We start from the raw sequence: 7,397 nt of genomic DNA on the forward strand, positions 1-7,397 counted from the left end.
GTTTCTCTGTCCCCAAGTATCGTTTCTGTGGCCCTAACTCTGTCCCTAATACAGAGCGGTCTGCCTCTCTTGAATGACTGGAGGCAAATGAAGAATTCTAAAATGGCCGCTATTTATAGCTCGACCATTACACAGTGCTGGCTGGCTGGCTGCTGATTGGCTAATGCGATCACATGTCATTAAGGAATACATTATGGGTCAGCGCGCCTTGTCGCTTCTCGGCCTTTTGGCTAAGATCAAGTGTAGTATCTGTTCTTATCAGTGTCCAGTGGGGGTGCTCCCGACCTTTCTAGCTTTGCGGGGATGGTTGTTGTATAGTACCCTCACTGGAATGATGGGGGTCCGGAAGGCTAGTACCGGAGGGACAGAAACCGGGGAGCGCCACGAGTTAAGCTGGGGCCCCGGGAGTAATTCCTCTGGGAAGACTGGAAAGACCCAGTACCTCCTGATTTGGACGGATCTACCTTGGTCTGGCCAGGGGCTGGGGATGCAAAAAGTCCGCAAACTCAGTGCCCCCTGGGGAAGACGCTCTCAGGGGTGTCACTAGTAACACTTGGGTGTGGGACCCCACGGTGTGAAGATGACACATGGTCACTGTTTTTCACCTCTTTTTGCACAGCGCCCTAAGGACCAGGTCTTTTGGCTAAGTCCAGGGCAATTTTTGCTACGGGCCTCAGGGCCTGGTCTGTGCACAATTCGGCACGGTACCATTTTTTTATTTTATTTACTTTACTTTATTTATTTATTATGCACTCCCACGTTTGTCACTTTTTTCTTTGCCTTATGTGTGTGTTTTTCACGGATGGAGGGTGTGGGTCCTCGGGCCTACCCTGAAGTCTAGGGGGAGGATGTGTGGCCATACGGTTCCTTCCTCCCCTGATCCCTAGGAGGCTCTTCTTCGGGAGAGCCTCCTTGCCTAGTACTGGATGTCCGGCTTTGGCTGGGCATAGGGAACGGTGGTCCACCAGGTCTTTTGGCCAGGAGGACCAATTGGGAACCTTGTCCCTGTCAGGAGCTTCGTGCCCCGGGGGATCAGGGTAAGCGGTCCAAGCCCCTTTAGGGGTAGGACACAGCACACCCCTAAGTGCACTTTTTCGTGTGGTGTTTTGCACTTGCACTTTTTTTGTGAACACTTACGGGTTTTTTCGTTATAGTTGCACGTTTGCGGACTTAAAAAAAAAAAAAAATTACACAGTGCTGGCTGGCTGGCTGCTGATTGGCTAATGCGATCACATGTCATTAAGGAATGCATTATGGGTCAGCGCGCCTTGTCTGCGCGGCTTCCCAGACATCCCCGCTCCGTCGCCGCACATGTCCGCCGCCATTTTAGGAAAAATTTCGATTCGCGCGTCCGAAGTAGGCTATTTTTCGGATTCGGCGCGAATCGAAAATTTTCCAATATTCGACTCGAATTCCACTTCGCCTACTTCGATTCGCTCATCTCTACTTGTGATTCATAAACTGCGCCATGTGACACGTTTGTGGCGCCACTCAAAGCTGCATAAAAGTCACGATCACCCCGCTAGCAGGGAAAAAGGGGAGCAGCATCCCAAGTTATACCAGAAGCTTGCTGATTTGCAAAGGGGGAGGAAGGACACCGCACATACCAACCCCAAGGTATCAAACAGAGACCCTGTACTGTGGATGGCCTCAGCCGTCACTCCAGCCATGCCCTCTGATGCGTTTCACCCCGCCCATAGGGGTCTTGGTCACATCTTTACATCATTGCAGACCTGCCCCCCAGCCCAACTGAGCCTAGCCTGCCCACCCAGCCAAGCTGAACTGAGCCCGCCCCACCACCCAAGCCAAGCCCGCCCTTCTTCCTGAGCATAGCCAAGCCCCCCTGAGCATAGCTCAGCCGAGTCCGCCCTCCTGTCTGATCACAACCGATAAGACCGCCCCCCCCACCCGTGCACAGCCAAGCCTGCCTGAGCACAGCCCAGCCTAGCTGAGACCACCCTTCTCACCAAGCCCTCCCAATACAGTTCGCCCTTCGTGGAGGGGCAAGGAATAACCTAGGGGTAATCCCTCCCTGTAGTGATGCCACTGTTCCGTTCCGCTGCCCCCCTGAAAAATGCCGCCCAAGGCAAATGCTTTTTTTGCCTCCCAGCAGATATGCCCCTGGCCTTAACCCAGTTCACATTTTAATTTTTCTCATTTTTTCTCAGTGAGATCCCACCCCCGGCACACCGATGTGTCTGTCCCTGGTGAGATCCCACCCCTCGAACACAGATTAGTCTTTCCCCAGTGGGAGTAGCCACCTTCTGCACACATATTGGTCTTTCATATTAAGATACTGCCCTCAGCACACAGATTTGTCTTTCCCGGAGAGCTCCCACCCCCAGCACACAGATTTGTCTTTCCACGGAGAGCTCCCACCCCCAGCACACAGATTTGTCTCTCCCCGGAGAGCTCCCAGCACACAGATTTGTCTTTCCCCGGAGAGCTCCCACCCCCAGATTTGTCTTTCCCCGGAGAGATCCCACCCCCAGCACACAGATTTGTCTTTCCCCGGAGAGGTCCCACCCCAAGCACACAGATTTGTCTTTCCCCTGAGAGCTCCAACCCTCAGCCCACAGATTTGTCTTTCCCCGGAGAGCTCCCACCCTCAGCACACAGATTTGTCTTTCCCTGGAGAGCTCCCACCCCCAGCACACAGATTTGTCTTTCCCCGGAGAGCTCCCACCCCCAGCACACAGATTTGTCTTTCACCGGAGAGATCCCACCCCCAGCACACAGATTCGTCTTTCCCCTGAGAGCTCCAACCCTCAACACACAGATTTATCTTTCCCTGGAGAGGTCCCACCCCCAGCACACAGATTTGTCTTTCCCCTGAGAGGTCCAACCCTCAGCACACAGATTTGTCTTTCCCCTGAGAGCTCCCAGCAAACAGATTTGTCTTTCCCCGGAGAGCTCCCACCCCCAGCACACAGATTTGTCTTTCCCCTGAGAGCTCCCAGCACACAGATTTGTCTTTCCCCGGAGAGCTCCCACCCCCAGCACACAGATTTGTCTTTCACCGGAGAGATCCCACTACCAGCACACAGATTTGTCTTTCCCCGGAGAGATCCCACCACCAGCACACAGATTTGTCTTTCCCCGGAGACGTCCCACCCCCAGCACACAGATTTGTCTTTCCTCTGAGAGCTCCCACCCCCAGCACACAGATTTGTCTTTCCCCGGAGAGCTCCCACCCCCAGCACACAGATTTGTCTTTCCCCGGAGAGATCCCACCCCCAGCACACAGATTTGTCTTTCCCCGGAGAGCTCCCACCCCCAGCACACAGATTTGTCTTTCCCCGGAGAGCTCCCACCCCCAGCACACAGATTTGTCTTTCCCCGGAGAGCTCCCACCCCCAGCACACAGATTTGTCTTTCCCCGGAGAGATCCCACTACCAGCACACAGATTTGTCTTTCCCCTGAGAGCTCCAACCCTCAACACACAGATTTATCTTTCCCTGGAGAGGTCCCACCCCCAGCACACAGATTTGTCTTTCCCCGGAGAGATCCCACCCCCAGCACAGAGATTTGTCTTTCCCCGAAGAGCTCCCACCCCCAGCACACAGATTTGTATTTCCCCGGAGAGCTCCCACCCTCAGCACACAGATTTGCATTTCCCCGGAGAGCTCCAACCCTCAGCACACAGATTTGCATTTCCCCGGAGAGCTACCACCCCCAGCACACAGATTTGTCTTTTCCAGGAGAGATTCCCCCCCCCCAGCACACAGATTTCTCTTTCCCTGGAGAGATCCCACCCCCAGCACAGACACTGGCTGATTGAACATTGATCAGTGTTAAGAATGCACAATGGAAATTCCCTAACCCAGCTCACAAGCACACTGATCTTTTCTCAATACGATCGCACCTCCAGCACACATTTTACAATTCTTTTATTTACAGTGTCTTAAGATTAAAACAAAATTCACAAAACAAAAGTCTTACCATAATTTATCTGTGAAGGTTCCCATTGTCCAGGTCATGGTATATCTAGTATTAGTCAGTCACATTCAGCTGGACTTGTTCTATGTTGAAGATGTTTCCCAGGTCATTCAAGTCACTTCTTCAGTTCTAAGTTCTTTCTAACAAGATACAATCTTCATACACACCACCATATACACACACTCATCAACAAAAAGTTTCATAAAACTGCATAAACAAAACCAAATCCTCTTCATTTGCATACCTCACAGATAAAAAATAAATCTATCCTTACCATAACTTTCCCTTCACATCTAGGCATAAAACTACTATACCTGTCCTCCACTACTAAACCTCCACTGAATCCTGCTCTCACCCTATAAAATAAGAGAAAAAAATCTATAATCATGCAATATAAATAAAAAAAACTTAAATATATTTTCTATCAGACATTTGTTCTAAAAAACAAAACAAAAACAGAAATAGTCAAAAGTATCAAAAACTCCATTCAAAGTCCTCCAAATCAAGGTTCATCAAAAGGGAAAACAAAACATTCATCTTTTCTAAGAACTGAAACCTCGGATCTTGCCTCAATTTTCTGATTCCAGCTTCAAGTTAGCATAATAAACAAACTTTCTGTCACACTCACCTGTTCCAGCATTGAGTCTTTCCCTCTGTGTGCAGTGACTTTCCGCCAATTATAGGAGAGCGCTGTCTTAAAAGGTGCGTGCGTGTTGCTTAGTGTTTAGACAATGCGGTCACACACTAGCAGCACTGTAAACATGAAGGTCATATTTGAGGCATTACCCAAGCATGTTATATAAAATAAAATGGCATTTTAATGTTACACTTTAATCCTCATTTTAATCGTTTCCATACCGGGCACTTTTACCCCCTTCCTGCCCAGGCCATTTTTCAGGTTTCAGCGCTCTCACACTTTGAATGACAATTGCGCGGTCATACAACATTGTACCCAAACTAATATTTTAGCATTTTCTTTACACAACTAGAGCTTTCTTTTGGTGGTATTTAATCACCGCTGTGGTTTTTATTTTTTGCTTAATTAACAAAAAAAGGCCGAAAATTTTTAAAAAAAAAACCACGTTTTTCTTTGTTTCTGTTATAAAACTTTGCAAATAAATAATTGTTCTTCATAAATTTAGGCCGAGATGTATTCTGCTACATGTCTTTGGTGAAAATAACCCAAATTAGGATGTATTATTTAGTTTGTAGGAAAGTTATAGAGTTCACAAACTATGGTATAGATCTGAATATTGATCAATCCTGAAGTACTGAGAGCCAATCTAATTTCTTGAGGTCCAAGAATGTCAGAACAGTACAGATATCCCCCAAATGTCAGGACAGTACAGATATCCCCCCAAATGTCAGAACAGTACAGATATCCCCAAATGTCAGAACAGTACAGATATCTCCCAAATGCCAGGACAGTACAGATATCCCCCATATGTCAGGACAGTACAGATATCCCCCAAATGCCAGGACAGTACAGATATCACCCCAAATGTCAGAACAGTACCGATAGCCCTCAAATGTCAGAACAGTACCGATATCCCCCAAATGTCAGAACAGTACAGATATCCCCCAAATGTCAGGACAGTACAGATATCCCCCAAATATCAGAACAGTACAGATATCTCCCAAATGTCAGAACAGTACAGATATCCCCCAAATGTCAGGACAGTACAGATATCCCCCAAATGTCAGAACAGTACAGATATCCCCCAAATGTCAGGACAGTACAGATATCCCCCAAATGTCAGGACAGTACAGATATCCCCCAAATGTCAGGACAGTACAGCAGTACAGATATCCCCCAAATGTCAGAACAGTACAGATATCTCCCAAATGTCAAAACAGTACAGATATCCCCCAAATGTCAGGACAGTACAGCAGTACAGATATCCCCCAAATGTCAGAACAGTACAGATATCCCCCAAATGTCAGAACGGTACAGATATCCCCCAAATGTCAGGACAGTACAGATATCACCCCAAATGTCAGAACAGTACCGATAGCCCTCAAATGTCAGGACAGTACAGATATCCCCCAAATGTAAGGACAGTACAGATATCTCCCAAATGTAAGGACAGTACAGATATCACCCCAAATGTCAGAACAGTACAGATATCCCCCAAATGTCAGGACAGTACAGATATCCCCCAAATGTCAGAACAGGACAGATATCCCCCAAATGTCAGAACAGTACAGATATCTCCCAAATGTCAGGACAGTACAGATATCCCCCAAATGTCAGGACAGTACAGATATCCCCCAAATGTCAGGACAGTACAGATATCCCCCAAATGTCAGGACAGTACAGATATCCCCCAAATGTCAGGACAGTACAGCAGTACAGATATCCCCCAAATGTCAGAACAGTACAGATATCTCCCAAATGTCAAAACAGTACAGATATCTCCCAAATGTAAGAACAGTACAGATATCCCCCAAATGTCAGAACGGTACAGCTATCCCCCAAATGTCAGGACAGTACAGATATCCTCCAAATGTCAGGACAGTACAGATATCCTCCAAATGTCAGGACAGTACAGATATCCCCCAAATGTCAGGACAGTACAGATATCCTCCAAATGTCAGGACAGTACAGATATCCTCCAAATGTCAGGACAGTACAGCTATCCCCCAAATGTCAGGACAGTACAGATATCCTCCAAATGTCAGGACAGTACAGCTATCCCCCAAATGTCAGAACAGTACAGATATCTCCCAAATGTCAGAACGGTACAGATATCCCCCAAATGTCAGAACGGTACAGATATCCCCCAAATGTCAGGACAGTACAGATATCACCCCAAATGTCAGAACAGTACCGATAGCCCTCAAATGTCAGGACAGTACAGATATCCCCCAAATGTCAGAACAGGACAGATATCACCCCAAATGTCAGGACAGTACAGATATCACCCCAAATGTCAGAACAGTACAGATATCCCCCAAATGTCAGGACAGTACAGATATCCCCCAAATGTCAGAACAGGACAGATATCTCCCAAATGTCAGGACAGTACAGATATCCCCCAAATGTCAGGACAGTACAGATATCCCCCAAATGTCAGGACAGTACAGATATCCCCCAAATGTCAGGACAGTACAGCAGTACAGATATCCCCCAAATGTCAGAACAGTACAGATATCTCCCAAATGTCAAAACAGTACAGATATCTCCCAAATGTCAGAACAGTACAGATATCCCCCAAATGTCAGAACGGTACAGCTATCCCCCAAATGTCAGGACAGTACAGATATCCTCCAAATGTCAGGACAGTACAGATATCCCCAAATGACCCCTTTTTGTAGAGTAGACAGTCCGACGTACTTCATAAGAGGCATGGCAAGCTTTTTGAAGTTGTTTTTTTTTGTCATAATTTTTCGGAAAAAAAAATTATTTTCACTATTTTTTTTTTTACATACTGTCACCAGTGCAGTAAAGCATCAT

General features: G+C 47.2%; 1 pseudogene; it reads left to right on the top strand.

Annotated features, from left to right (window-relative positions):
* The first annotated feature begins 210 nt into the window (after positions 1-210).
* On the top strand, positions 211-326 carry LOC149452476 (U2 spliceosomal RNA; annotated as a pseudogene).
* Positions 327-7,397: the final 7,071 nt, after the last annotated feature.

Source organism: Staurois parvus, unplaced genomic scaffold, assembly GCF_062004578.1.
Source record: "Staurois parvus isolate SC_StPar_1 unplaced genomic scaffold, SC_StPar_1.0 ptg000470l, whole genome shotgun sequence".
NCBI lineage: Eukaryota > Metazoa > Chordata > Amphibia > Anura > Ranidae > Staurois > Staurois parvus.